Source organism: Lucilia cuprina, chromosome 4 (genome assembly GCF_022045245.1).
Source record: "Lucilia cuprina isolate Lc7/37 chromosome 4, ASM2204524v1, whole genome shotgun sequence".
NCBI classification, from domain to species: domain Eukaryota; kingdom Metazoa; phylum Arthropoda; class Insecta; order Diptera; family Calliphoridae; genus Lucilia; species Lucilia cuprina.
This window is the reverse complement of record NC_060952.1, coordinates 4154109-4169055: the sequence shown is the minus strand read 5'-3', so window position 1 is coordinate 4169055 and position 14947 is coordinate 4154109. Positions and strand designations below refer to the sequence as shown.

Below are 14947 nucleotides of genomic sequence, written 5' to 3'. Positions count from 1 at the left end.
AGTTCTGTTCTAGTTCTGTTCTAGTTCTGTTCTAGTTCTGTTCTAGTTCTGTTCTAGTTCTGTTCTAGTTCTGTTCTAGTTCTGTTCTAGTTCTGTTCTAGTTCTGATCTAGTTCTCTTCTAGTTCTGTTCTAGTTCTAGTTCTTGTTCTGTTCTAGTTCTGATCTAGTTCTGTTCTTGTTCTGTTCTAGTTCTGTGCTAGTTCTGTTCATGTTCTATTCTATATCTGTTCTTGTTCTGTTATAATTCTGTTCTAGTTCTGCTCTAGCACTGTTCTGGTTTTATTTAGTTCTGTTCTACTTTATAAAATACCTTGTGTAGCGTGCTTCTTAAAATTCATCATAACTACATTTAAACCCATTTAGGTATACTTGCATTATTTCTCTATTCTTTGTTTAATGCAACCATTTCAATCCACTCACTAATCGTTTTTAATTAATTGCAATTTGCAAAGAATTTGCATAATAATATCAGAAACATACAATCACAAATCTACAACTATGTTCCACATTAGAGTTGAAGTTTTTACTTTTTTTTTCTTTCCAACAAAGTGTGTATAAATTATGTCGATAAAATTTGTACCAGTTTGAGTGCAAAAGTGTGTGGTTTGCATTTAAATAAAAAAGAAATCATTTAGAACATAATTGATTGCGTGAATAAATACGTAGATAATGTGTGTTATGGGTTTTTGTGTCTGTACAAATTTCTATGTTTGTCTGTCTGTCTGTCCTGCCGCATGCCTAGTTTTATGTGTTCGAGCGCTCATTTAAATGAATTGTTTTTATATTTTTCAATAAATCGCTTTTCGATTTTTATTGGTTTTCAATTATTAGTTTCAATTTTTTTTTGCTGGAGCTTGTGCTGTTTTATTTATATTGTTGCTAGTCTGTTGCTGCAAATCGCGTTTCATAATAAACCATTTGACCACTGGTTGATTAAACATTAATCTGCTTAGTTGGTTACCTAACTATTTCAATACTCATACTCGCTCTCGTTTTCATTTTGGCGTAGTTTTGCATGCGATTGTGAAAACCTAAAAAATTTAAAACTAATCCTACACCCTTACTGTTTAGATTTAACGTATTATTATTGTTATTTGTTTATATGTATAAAAAGCAAAAGAAAGTAATAATGCACTTAATTAGGGGAAAAAACAAAGCCTCGTTTAAAATATGACTTTTATTTAGCAATAAATGGCTTAGGTACAATTTCACTTAAATGCAGTATAATGACAACTAAATCACATTTTCTTTTTCTAACTGGGGTAGGGTATTATACGGTAGGTCTAGCGCGACTATAATTTCTTACTTGTTATTGTGTCATCTAAAAGTCCAATCTGTCGGTGAAATGTATCAAATAGTTGGTCTTAATTGTGCGTCCACATTTTCTGAATTTTTTAACAAAAAATCTATTTTGCGTTAAAAAAAGTTTTACATATTATTTTTAAATTGCTCTGTTTTTATTTCTTTATATTCGTAATACATATATATGTATATTATTGTAAAAATTTAAATTTTTCACACTTTGTTATTTTTAAATTTACTTGAACAAACTTTTATGGCTTTATTATGGTTTTCAATGAATATTATACATAATAGCTATATGTATGTGTGTATGTTTATTCATGTATGTATTAATATGTATATTTACAATTATGAATGATATTCCGAAACATCAACTGCAAGTAGTTTATGCATCTGTTGGTAATTTAATACACTTCTTCAACTGCTGTAGTCAGTATAAATATTGTTGTGTACTAACAATATCTACTGAATATTTATAATATAATAAAGTTAATAATTATGTATAGAGGGTTTTTGGCTAGAAAGTAAATTAATATACAAGTATTTAATAAATTAATATGCACACAGAAAGAATTAAAATTTTGCTAAAGTAAGAGGTTAATGAACAGTTAAGTGTTTAAGAAAAAAAATGGTTATATAAGTAACAATTACTAGTAACTACTACATACATATATACACATATTTGTATAAAAATAAAATAATCCAAGGGACCAGTTTATTATCTAAAATATTAAAAATATAAAAAATATAAAATATATACAATTGAAAGCTCTTCTTTATACAAATGTCATAACATTAGCAACAGTCTTCAACATATAATCCTTAACATAAATCAAAATCCTTTTTAAAATACTAATAAGCTTTCAGCAAATTTTGTTTTTGTAATAAAATTTTATCTCTTTTACTAGAAAATCTTTTTGTCAAAACGAAAAGAAAGAAAATATTGAACAAAGTCATGATTTTTTTTGTTATTTCTTACAAATGTTTATTTTTTATTCCTTCTTAGTTTATAGCCAAACAATTTAAAATGTACTTAACAAAATCTGCTCAATGTCCTGGTGGATTAGATACTTGATTTTTTGAGTAAATATTTTCATATTCATAAACTTAAGTAGTTATAAAAAAATCAACTCAATGATTTCTTCGTACCAGTTTTTTCCCTCACTAATGTTTTTCTTTTCATCAAAAGACAACAACACTGTCATAGCGCTGAGAACGTATTAAATTGTATAAGAAACCATCAAAATTTCCATCTTTATGATTATTCACAAGTAAAACATCTTGAGAATTTCTAATGTAATGTTTTACAGCAAACGAAATACATTTTAGATTTATATACTTATGTGGGTGTTTTTATTCATTCGTCCCTTTTCTATCTACAACTTTGCATTAGAATTGATTAAAGTAAAAATGAATGCAAAACTGCATACTTTTTTAACTTTCTTCCTATTTTGAGTGAAAACATATTTTCTGTGTTTTTTTTCGGGACAAACAAATTGAAATTTTACAACTGTCGTAGAAAAAGCTGTATTCATAGTATGACTAAAATTCTAAGTAGAAAATAAACTTTGTGTATTTTTGTAACTTTTGTGGGAGCTATAGCAAAGCGGTTGTTATACAATACATTTATTGGACTTTGTAAAACTCAAACAACTTAACATAAAACAAGACTATAGTCTTAGTAATAAACTCTATAAAGTCTATAATCTGGTCTAGTCTATAGTTTATTTTATAATCTTGTCTAGTATATAGTCTAGTCTATAATCTAGTCTATAGTCTAGTCTATAGTCTAGTCTATAGTCCAGTCTATAGTCCAGTCTATAGTCTAGTCTATAGTCTAGTCTATAGTCTAGTCTATAGTCTAGTCTATAGTCTAGTCTATAGTCTAGTCTATAGTCTAGTCTATAGTCTAGTCTATAGTCTAGTCTATAGTCTAGACTATAGTCTTGTCTATAGTCGACTATTAAGTCTAATCTATAGTCTATTCTAAAGTAAAGTCTAAACTAAAAAAACTTTGTATTCACAACTGTAGTGTGTTTACCAATGCAACTGAACCTATTTTACTTTCTTACCTCTTATTTGTTTGTAAGATTATTTGAAATTATATTTTTGTAGTTACTTAATACCAAAGGGAATTAGAGAATACTAACGAAAGATTTTTGGGAAAATTTTTTAAACAAAACTTTAAAAACTTATGAATAATAATCGACCAGAGATAAATGAATGGATTGTAATGAATAGAATGAATGATAATCACAAACTATTTTTTATACATACATATATTCTCCCACAAATTGCTTGGACATTTTTAATACACTTTTGAAAAGATTGTGACAAGTAAATAGATTTTTGTTTGTTTTAAACTGCTTAAATATAAATAATACATTGATAAAAAGATTTTCTATAAATAATTAAAAATTTTCTATATCGTGTGCATATTAAAAACTACGGAAACTACATGAGTGAAAACTTTAATTAAACTTAAAAATATTTTGGAATGATTAAGAAATCACCATTCCATAATTATGAAGCTAATAGTAATCAATAATAGGAATTTCTGTCAGTCTGTGCAAAAAGACAGTGAACTCATAATTTGTCGTCAATATTATTTAAGTTATCGAGAATGATTCAAGAGTCTGGTAATAAAGTTGCATATTATTTTATTTTTAAATAATTAATATATTTTTTCACTAATAACATATGTTGTTTTTATATTCATATGAAGTCAGTTTGATAAATTGATAATTTTCTTTAATTTGTACGAAAACCCAAACATATTATATAATTAGGTTTTTGTTCTTTAAGTTTTTACCAGTTTGTTGAATACAAATAGTTTTCATTAAAGGAGTAATAAAAGAAATTTACATGTTTATTAACACTTTATAGCCTGAACTAAAAGATTCTTTTTTAAATGGAAAAAAGATGACAATATTAAGATTCTCATAAAGTGATAAATATTTTATTTTGGTTTGTTGTTCAGAAAATGATGAGCCCTCATCTTTAAGTCAAAACAAAAGACAAAGAACAAAACAAACAATTAGAATTAGTATTTGTATAAACACACACACACATACATATGTATATCCTAAACAAGAAGTCTGTGTCTGTATAAATGTCTGTGTATAGTTGTAGTATTTTGTATTTTATTTGGGGTTAAACTTGTTGTACACAAATGTCAAATCCAAAAATCAAGATATTAAAGGGATTTCATTTATTTTTTCTCGTAACTTTTTTTACAAAAACAACTTTCTCTACAATTTGCCCTCAAAACACATACATACACTTAACAAAATAATATAAACAAAAGTAAATAAAAGAATAATAAACAAGCCAAGTTAAAGAAGAATGAGAAAATGGACAAAATCCTAAAAAAATAAGCAGAAAAAAGACAATGTGCCATCATCATAACAAGAACAATAAAAGAAATGTTAGCAGAAGAAGTAGCAAATATGAAAATAAACTAAAGCAACAACTGATGTCTTAATATGCACGAGTACTACGTGAATTGTTTGTTGTTGTTGTATATTATGTTTGCATTTATTTCTTATTTTCTGGTCATTCAGCCTAAATAATATGTATCTTACTTATATGTATGTACATGATTGTGTATGTTGAATGGTGTTGTTGTCCTAAGAAGAGACATTTAAGCTTAATCTCTAAATATTGGTAGGCTCTAGTATCTCCCCAATTCTCTTGCTATTTTTGTTATTTTCTTAAACATAGCAGCTGTCTAATAAGGCAGACTTACATACATACATATATATGTATATACAAATAAACATTAAGAAATTTTGCGCTTCCCCTTTCTTTTCGTCCTTAAGAAGACATATTAAAGCAATAACAAGGGCAGGACAATATAAACAAAATAAAGATATTGACAGTTTCAAGCATAGAAATGTTATTGTTGTTGCTTGTAAACGTTTTTATTCTCCTTTTACTTTTTAACGTTTAAGTAGTTTGTTGCTGTAAATACTGAACGAATGTTTTTAAACTGTTGTTTGTCCATCGTGTGGTGTTATGGTATTTTATTTGTTAACAGTGGTGTACAAAATAAAGTTATAATTTAAGAAGTAAGAAGTTATAGTCGTGCGAGGCCGACCATATGATACCTTACACCTGTATACGAATAAAATGTGTTTTAGTTTTCATAATAAAGCATTTAAGTTGAATTGTACTTTGCCTCAGATATACTTAAGCAATTTATTGTTTAATAAAACTGTGGATATTTAAGTAAAATTTTTTTGATAGGGGCTTTTTATAAGGGCTAGGATCAAATCAGGCCCTATAATTATAAAGTTCATCAGGGTTATCAAGGCTAGTATAGAACTTGGTTTTGCAGCTTTTTGTCTATATACGATTATATTAAACATAATTATGAATTTAAAAGTCCTATTTGGCGGGTTTAGTTGTAAGGGGCCTAGTTGAAATAATGGACCGGTGTTACCGATTTTCAGTAGACTTTGTCTACAGTACCATAAAAGATCATGTGTCAAATTGATCTCCAAAATTGCGAGTTGTAGTTTGATTGCAAAGTTTACAAGCTCTACTGGGGGTTCAGTTGTATTAGGGCTAGGTGAAATAATGGACCGATCTTAACCATTTTCAATAGACTTCGTCCCTGGGACAATAGAAGATCATGTTCCGAATTTCATTGAATCTTCAAAATTGTAGCTTGGTAACAAAGTTAACATGGACGGACGGAATGACATAGCTAAATCGACTCAGGAAATGATTTTGAGACTTTAAGGTGGGTATAGGACCAATACTTTTGTGCGTTACAAACATCAGCACAAACCCAATATACCCTCCCCACTGAAGTGGTGTAATAACAGTTATATGTTTCTGATTACAATATAGGTTTTTTCCGAGTTTTTTGTTAATAAGTTTGTAAGTTAGTTAGTTAGTTAGTTAGTTAGTTAGTTAGTTAGTTAGTTACTTAGTTAGTTAGGTAGTTAGTTCGTTAGTTCGTTACTTACTTGGTTAGTTATTTGGTTCTTTAGTTAGGGAAAATTTTTATCCATCACTGTTAAAAAAAGTATTCTCTCGAATTTGTCTCTAAATATTAAGCAAAATACATGTTTCCACAAAAAAAAAACAGAAACTGCGTCAATGTTACAAAAGTCAAATCAATTGAATACTTAACTTGGAATCTCTTACTCCAACTTTTTCATTTCTTGATTTTTTCTCTTTATATAAACATGACATCACGTTCCCTGGTGTATGTGGCCGTGTATCGTGTTCGTATCCTTATGGGTATGAGAATCAGAGGAAGTGTACGTAAGTCTGTACTTTTATTATTGTAAATACTTAAATATTTATTTTTGTAATGCTTTCATTGTCCTCTTAGTCTTATTGCTTGTTGAGGCTTTGGCTGCTGCTTTCGTTGTTGTAGTTATTGTTTAAATATGTCTGCTTTTTTTGTGGGTTTTTGTTTTGTACACATAAAATTTGACACCACAAATTACTAAATACTGTAAAAATTCTTTTATTTCGTAGACATTTTCGTTTTGTTTTTTTCATAGAATTTGTATACATTATTTTTTTCGTTCAAATGTTATAGTATGACAAATCCAACTTAATACATTTCTATAGCCGAAAAATAGCAAGCAAATAAGTAACCAACTGCTGTAGCTGAAAAATAAGATAAAAATATTAGCTTAAACATGAAAAAATTACCGAAAAAGTAAAGCAACTTAAGTAAAGCTAAATGTTAAGTAACCAAAACGAAAAAGAAAGACAAAATAAGAATAAGTTAGAAGAATAAAATTAAGGCCATATTAAATTACTGTGTAAAACATAAAAGTGTAACCACAAAGTACATGATGATGAATCAACTTTGAACGTTTGAAGGGCAAATAGAACGAAAGTAAAATATTTATTTGATGGAAATGTTATGTCTTTAATGGAAACCACATTAAATGATAAATTGTAATGAAAGACATTTTGAAAACGAAGAATTTTATTTCAACTACTTTTTATATTTACAACATACAAATGTCTTAAAATATGCCATATTATAGAGCATGCATACAAGTAATCTGTTCTAGAAATAATCTCGAAGAAAAATAATTTTTCAAAAGTTTTGTTTTTTTTTAATCTAAATTATATTCAGATTTTATATATTTTCGAAAAAATATAACCAAATAAAATATTCCCTAAAAAATTTTGTAAATTTTTTTTCTTATGAATTTTATGCCAATTTTACCAAGTTTATCTATTTCGCTTAATGTCTTATCATCAAATTTGAATTTCTATTGAATTTTCTTTCATAGATTATTATAGACCTATTTACATCATTTTACAAGACTTTATTGGCCATAATGCTAATGTTTAAGCAAAATTGTACTTAGAACACATGCAAACAATTGTAAGAATTACATTTACAAAAAAATATTAAAAGAAAATTAATACAACATATGGGACATTCACATTAATGTGGTAGAGTGTAATAAATTTTTATATTTATTGACACAAATGCATAAGATTATATTGACCAAATTTGATACAGAATTTTTAAGGGCCATCTAAAAAACAAAATTTAATACATTTAAAGAGTTTAAGTAGGAAGTAAACTGGGTATAGCTAGATTACTATTTTCTTTAAAGATTCAAAACATTAATTCTTATGAATTTTTCTGATTTTTTTGTTGGAACATGAGAAGTCATGTCTTAAAATTCTTCAATTCAGTAAAAAGTATTTTTTTTATATATTTTTACTGAAAATTTTGTTTCTTATAGCAAATATACAGGGTGTTTCAATTAGAAGTGCTTTTCTTCAAAAGTCCGAACCCTAATCCATTTTTATTTAATTCTCTCAACAGGTCATAACTATGTATATATGTTGCTAGCTTACAAAACTTCTATGCTTTTTTCTAAAACTATAAGATAGTAAAACAAGTTGAGTTATTATATTACTTAATTTATTATAATTATTGGAAAAACAACGTAATTTTCAAAAGACTTTTTTATATAAATGAATGTGTGTCGTTCGTCGTCTGTCTTTTGTTGCTGTTGTCCTTGTTATGTGGTGGTTGTTGGCAGGGCACAACAGATGTCGTCAACCTGCAATGGAAAACCACAAAATGACATTATCTCTTTCATCATTTCCAGTTAAGTTTTGGTTGTAAGTTGCTGCTGTGTTTACTTTTGTTGTTGTTTTTTATCACATACAATTTTCATTTGTTGTTGTTGCTGTTGTTGATTTATTTTTTGACGTTTGTGTGTGAGTGTGTGTTAAAAAATATAAATTTATCAACACAAAGGGGACAGAATGATGAGGTGGTTTATAAATTTGGGAGTATGTGTTTTTATTCAGTTTAAAGTCAATAGTCATTTATGGGATTCTTAATACTATGGTTTACAAAATAACAAATCGCAAAGAATTATTTATCAAAATTCGGTTTTAGATGAAACAAATGAATAAACTGCAAAATATGCTTAAAAAGTGTATTCAATATGTTTTTTAAGGTTTTCAGAAAGCGTAGTAAACTTGTGTTACTCAATTTCTATCCCATTGTGCAGTATTTTAAATTTATAGGTACATCTACAACAACAAACAAACAAATAATTGTTGTGACTATACAAAACGTGAGTTGTTTTTTAAATTCTATACAGAGATGATTGCATTTCAGCCCTTGAATGAGATGAACTTTAAAAAAAGGAACTAACAACAAAAGCAAATACCACAAATAGATGAAGAAATGAATGGATAAGGAGTGTATGAATGAATTTTGTTGTATTGTGAAAGCAGCTAAGTATGTGGTTAAATTGAAAGTGATGACACTAAAAAAGTCAATAACGTTTAGTGTAAACATCCACCCACTCGCATATGTGTACATCCAGGACATATACTCACACTTATATACATATGTATTACATATATACACATATCGATGTATAAAAATTGCAAGTATACTAGAACTGAAATAGAACTGAACTAGAACTAAACTAGAACTGAACTAGAACTAAACTAGAACTGAACTTGAACTGAACAAGAACTGAACTAGAACTGAACTAGAACTGAACTAGAACTGAACTAGAACTGAACTAGAACTGAACTAGAACTGAACTAGAATTGAACTAGAACTGAACTAGAACTGAACTAGAACTGAACTAGAACTGAACTAGAACTGAACTAGAACTGAACTAGAACTGAACTAGAACTGAACTAGAACTGAACTAGAACTGAACTAGAACTGAACTAGAACTGAACTAGAACTGAACTAGAACTGAACTAGAACTGAACTAGAACTGAACTAGAACTGAACTAGAACTGAACTAGAACTGAACTAGAACTGAACTAGAACTGAAACTAGAACTGACTAAACTGAACAGAACTGAACTAGAACTGACTAGAACTGAACTAGAACTGAACTAGAACTGACTAAAACTGAACTAGAACTGAACTAGAACTGAACTAGAAACTGAACAGAGACTGAAACTAGAACTGAACTAGAACTGAACTAGAACTGAACTAGAACTGAACTAGAACTGAACTAGAACTGAACTAGAACTGAACTAGAACTGAACTAGAACTGAACTAGAACTGACACTAACCTGAACTAGAACTGAACTAGAACTGAACTAGAACTGAACTAGAACTGAACTAGAACTGAACAGAACTGAACTAGAACTGAACTAGAACTGAACTAGAACTGAACTAGAACTGAACTAGAACTGAACTAGAACTGAACTAGAACTGAACTAGAACTGAACTAGAACTGAACTAGAACTGAACTAGAACTGAACTAGAACTGAACTAGAACTGAACTAGAACTGAACTAAACTAGAACTGAACTAGAACTGAACTAGAACTGAACTAGAACTGAACTAGAACTGAACTAGAAACTGAACTAGAACTGAACTAGAACTGAACTAGAACTGAACTAGAACTGAACTAGACCTGAACTAGAACTGAACAAGAACTGAACTAGAACTGAACTAGAACTGAACTAGAACTGAACTAGAACTGAACTAGAACTGAACTAGAACTGAACTAGAACTGAACTAGAACTGGAACTAGAACTGAACTAGAAACTGAACTAGAACTGAACTAGAACTGAACTAGAACTGAACTAGAACTGAACTAGAACTGAACTAGAACTGAACTAGAACTGAACTAGAACTGAACTAGAACTGAACTAGAACTGAACTAGAACTGAACTAGAACTGAACTAGAACTGAACTAGAACTGAACTAGAACTGAACTAGAACTGAATTAGAACTGAACTAGAACTGAACTAGAACTGAACTAGAACTGAACTAGAGCTGAACTAGAACTGAACTAGAACTGAACTAGAACTGAACTAGAACTGAACTAGAACTGAACTAGAGCTGAACTAGAACTGAACTAGAACTGAACTAGAACTGATCTAGAACTGAACTAGAACTAAACTAGAACTTAACTAGAACTGACCTACAACTGAACTAGAACTGAACTAGAAATGAACCAGAACTGAACTAGAACTGAACTAAAATTGATTGGTTTGGTTCTAAACCAGAACTGAACTAGAATTGAACTACTTAGTTCAATTATAAAAGCTTGAACTTCCCTATTTTACACATTTCATTGGCAATTGTAAAACCACAAATAAAAGAACAAAATATGTATGTATGTGTACATGTATATAAAACTACAACAAAATAAAACTCCATAAAAAATGTTGTAAAACTGCGAACTAAAAAAAAACTGAAGAAGAAACTGCGAATTCTGTTGTTAATGGAAATGTAAATAAAAATTGAATTTATGTTTGCATGACATTGCTATGCAAAGCGAAAAAAAAATACATTAGGAGTGAGAAAAAGAATTCGATTTTATTTCGTAATAAAAAATGAAAAGTTTTTCGTTTTTTAATTTTAAGCAAATAAATAATGGAACAAAAACAAATTTATTGCGTTTATAATATAAAAACAGCAGACTTGTATTGAAACTCCATTTTTTCATTCTCGTTCCTTTTTAAATTTCAAACTTTTTATTGCAAGAAAAAGTCATAATTTTATTTACCATTTGTTCTTTTTTTCTTTTCATTCGATGTTTTCTTTAACCACAATAAATCCTTGATTTATTTATAAGTTCAATGGAAATAATTTTCTTTATTTAGTTTTGTTTTTTTCTTTTTAAAAAATTTTAAAATAATAAAAAGAAAATATGTAATTCCATAATTTGTAAATGGTGGGTATTTATTTGTTGATTTTGGGTTTAAGAGAAAAATCTTTTCTAGTTTGTTTGACTTAATATTTTCTCGTTTTCTTTTTATCATAGTCAACAGTTACGACAAAAGCGGGAGTGTGGTTTTGGGGTCCTTTTATAAAACTGTTGATTTTTGTTCTTAAAGGCGTCTGAGGAAACTTTGTTAGAAATCTTTTAATATTATTAATTTTAATTAATAATTAAAATTAAAATACTTATTGCAATGGCATTTGATTCGTGTGAAATTTGATTGAATCAATTAGCTTTTAATCATTATGTTGTTGAGGCTTTTGAAAGAGTTAATAAATAGATACAAATGCATACATTATTTTCATTACTAATTAAGTTTATTTAAATACGATAAACTTAGTTCTGTTCTAGTTCTGTTCTAGTTCTGTTCTAGTTCTGTTCTAGTTCTGTTCTAGTTCTGTTCTAGTTCTGTTCTAGTTCTGTTCTAGTTCTGTTCTAGTTCTGTTCTAGTTCTGTTCTAGTTCTGTTCTAGTTCTGTTCTAGTTCTGTTCTAGTTCCGTTCTAGTTCTGTTCTAGTTCTGTTCTAGTTCTGTTCTAGTTCTGTTCTAGTTCTGTTCTAGTTCTGTACTAGTATTTTTCTAGTTCTGTTCTAGTTCTATTTTAATATATATTTTAACTTGTTATTTTTATTACAACATTTTTTAACTGTCAAACATGTTTGGGTTATACAATAAAATCCCAAAGAAAACAACTTAAGTTAATACTTTGAGGTTAGAACATTTAAAATTTATAGCTTTTTGTTAAGTACTTCAACACTGAAAAACAGCCATGAAAATGGGAACTACAAGCAACAAAATTCAATACTTAACACTTTTAAAATAGTGACAACACATTCAGGCAAAGCCCATCATCATCAGCTTTATGGGCACGAAGAGTAGAACAAGTTGATGATGCTGATGACAAAAATGATGATAAATAGACATCAATTCTAGGTTTTATGCTGCCTTTTTTATATTTTATTGCTAGACATTACTAAACACACACGCATTTACAATGACAAACATACAAAAACAATTTGACATTTGAATCCTCTTAAAAATATAACAACACCAACGAAAAAAAAATCCGTAAAGAAACAAAAACGAGAAAGCAAAAAGCATCATATGAAAACCTATGTATGTATATAAAATTGTACTACGATCGGAGGAGTCTGATAGAAAAAATAATGTTCGAATAACATGATGTTAAAATAGGATTTCAATTACTCATACCACAATGAGCACTAAATCCTCACACACAAACATACATAAAATCATGTAGTAAATGCAAACAATTTTCTCTACTTGATTTCTAACATTTTTCCTTTTTTGTATCTTTTGCATTTTGTTATTATCGAGCAAAAAGGCTACAAAAAGGAAAGGAGCTTGTTTTAGTTGCTGTTTTTGTTGTTACTGGTAATTTGTCTACAACTGTCATTTTATGTCAAAATATTATTATTATTACTACTTCTATTTCTTTTGCTCAATTGATTTACATTATTTTCATTTTTATATATTTTCTACTCCTTCTCCTTTTAAGTATTTTTCCATAAAAGTTCAAAACCATTTGCAATTACAGGCAGCATTAAGAAGAGTTTGCTGTTGTTGTTGTTTGTGGAAAAAAGTAATATGACCTCAAAGTTTTTGTTATTTTTTATAGTTCTTGTATCAATAAATTTTATTGTTGAGTATTTTTCTTTATTTGTTTGTTGGCATAAATCTTGACAACTAAAACAGCAACAATAATAAGAGCAAAAAAAAGGAATAAAACAAGAAATTAAATAAAACAAAGTTAAACCAATTATATTTGTAGACAAACAAAAGAAAACAGTTTTTATAGAATGCAAAAATAATAACATACATACATTTACATTTTACACAGAATTCATATGGTTTGTACATTTATTATAAGGATTCTACACATTTAAATACATTATCGTACACTAATAACTACATACATATGTACATAAATATTTTTTTGTAAACAAAAATAAAATTTGAAAATATGATTGTACACAGTTTTAGTTCAGTTCTAGTCCACTTCTAGTTCAGTTCTAGTTCAGTTCTAGTTCAGTTCTAGTTCAGTTCTAGTTCAGTTCTAGTTCAGTTCTAGTTCAGTTCTAGTTCAGTTCTAGTTCAGTTCTAGTTCAGTTCTAGTTCAGTTCTAGTTCAGTTCTAGTTCAGTTCTAGTTCAGTTCTAGTTCAGTTCTAGTTCAGTTCTAGTTTAGTTCTAGTTCAGTTCTAGTTCAGTTCTAGTTCAGTTCTAGTTCATCAAGTAACAGAAAGTAAATCTTTGCTGCATTACCTATTGTAGGGTAATGGAATAATAATAAAAACTCGAAAACTTTCTCAAACTACAACTAAAGATGACTACGACTTCCACTTCTGCCGCATTTTTGTACAATGTTTGTGCTGATTACAGCGCAAATAGCTTTTGATTTTACAAATCAAAACTTTTGTGCGCGAACGTGATTTATGCGAATGAATAAAAATAGAAAACGAACACCAACTTGCAACATGTACTCAGTTAAAGTCCTAGCAAAGAGAACAAAAAATATAAGAAGGATTCCCAAAGAACTGGACTTAATACTCAAACACTCAGATACTCAAACACGTATACATATTCATATACATACATATATACAATTTTCTGCAATCATTCAAACAAAATAAACTGAATTACTTTATTTCCATGCTTTTCTTCTTTTTTATGCTGTTCAAGAAAAACTGAAACGAAAAGAATTGAAAGTTACCAAAAGTGATATTCTCTCTACAGTTTTTTATGCTGAAATTGTTAGTTATATAGAAACTCTAGTACAGCTTCTAGTATTTGTATGTAATATGAACGACTAGTTCAGGCATCAACAACAAAATATGTTTGTATGACTGGAAAACATTATAAGAAAAACATTTTCTTTTTTTAGTTTCTTACATTTTTTATCAACAATTGTTATAAAACTAAGGATATCACTCACAAATTTTTGCAATAGCTGGAGAAAAAAATATACAAACTAAAAATTATACAAAAAGTAGCAACAGCAGCAACATAATCTCTGGCACAACTGCTTACTAAGTAAGCAAAATATAAGCAGCTAGTAGCAATATTCACATTAACAGAGGTCATGCACGAACGCACGCATTTCCAAATAGAAAAAAAATTCTGCAAAAAATACAAGAAAGTTGCTATTGCTAGCAAAAATTAAAGGGCAAAAAAGAAAAAGATTTTGTAACAAAACTATTCATAATATATTTTAGCAATGAGGAGTTTACTGAAAGTATGTAGTATTTTATAGTTAAGTTATGGTCTTCTTACCAGCTCGGCCCTTACTGTGTGCTTAACATGAACACAAGTAATTTAAATTCCGTTGTATATTCCATTACAAACAGAAAATATCTAACAATTTGTCTAGTTTTAAAAGCGTTAACTACCTTCATCAATTTATCCTTG

At 28.5% G+C, this 14947-nt stretch overlaps 1 protein-coding gene across 1 annotated transcript in view; it reads left to right on the top strand.

Annotated features, from left to right (window-relative positions):
• LOC111690846 overlaps positions 1-14947 on the top strand; it is a 156401-nt gene that overhangs the window by 26219 nt on the left and 115235 nt on the right. The gene's annotated exons all lie outside the window — the stretch shown is intronic.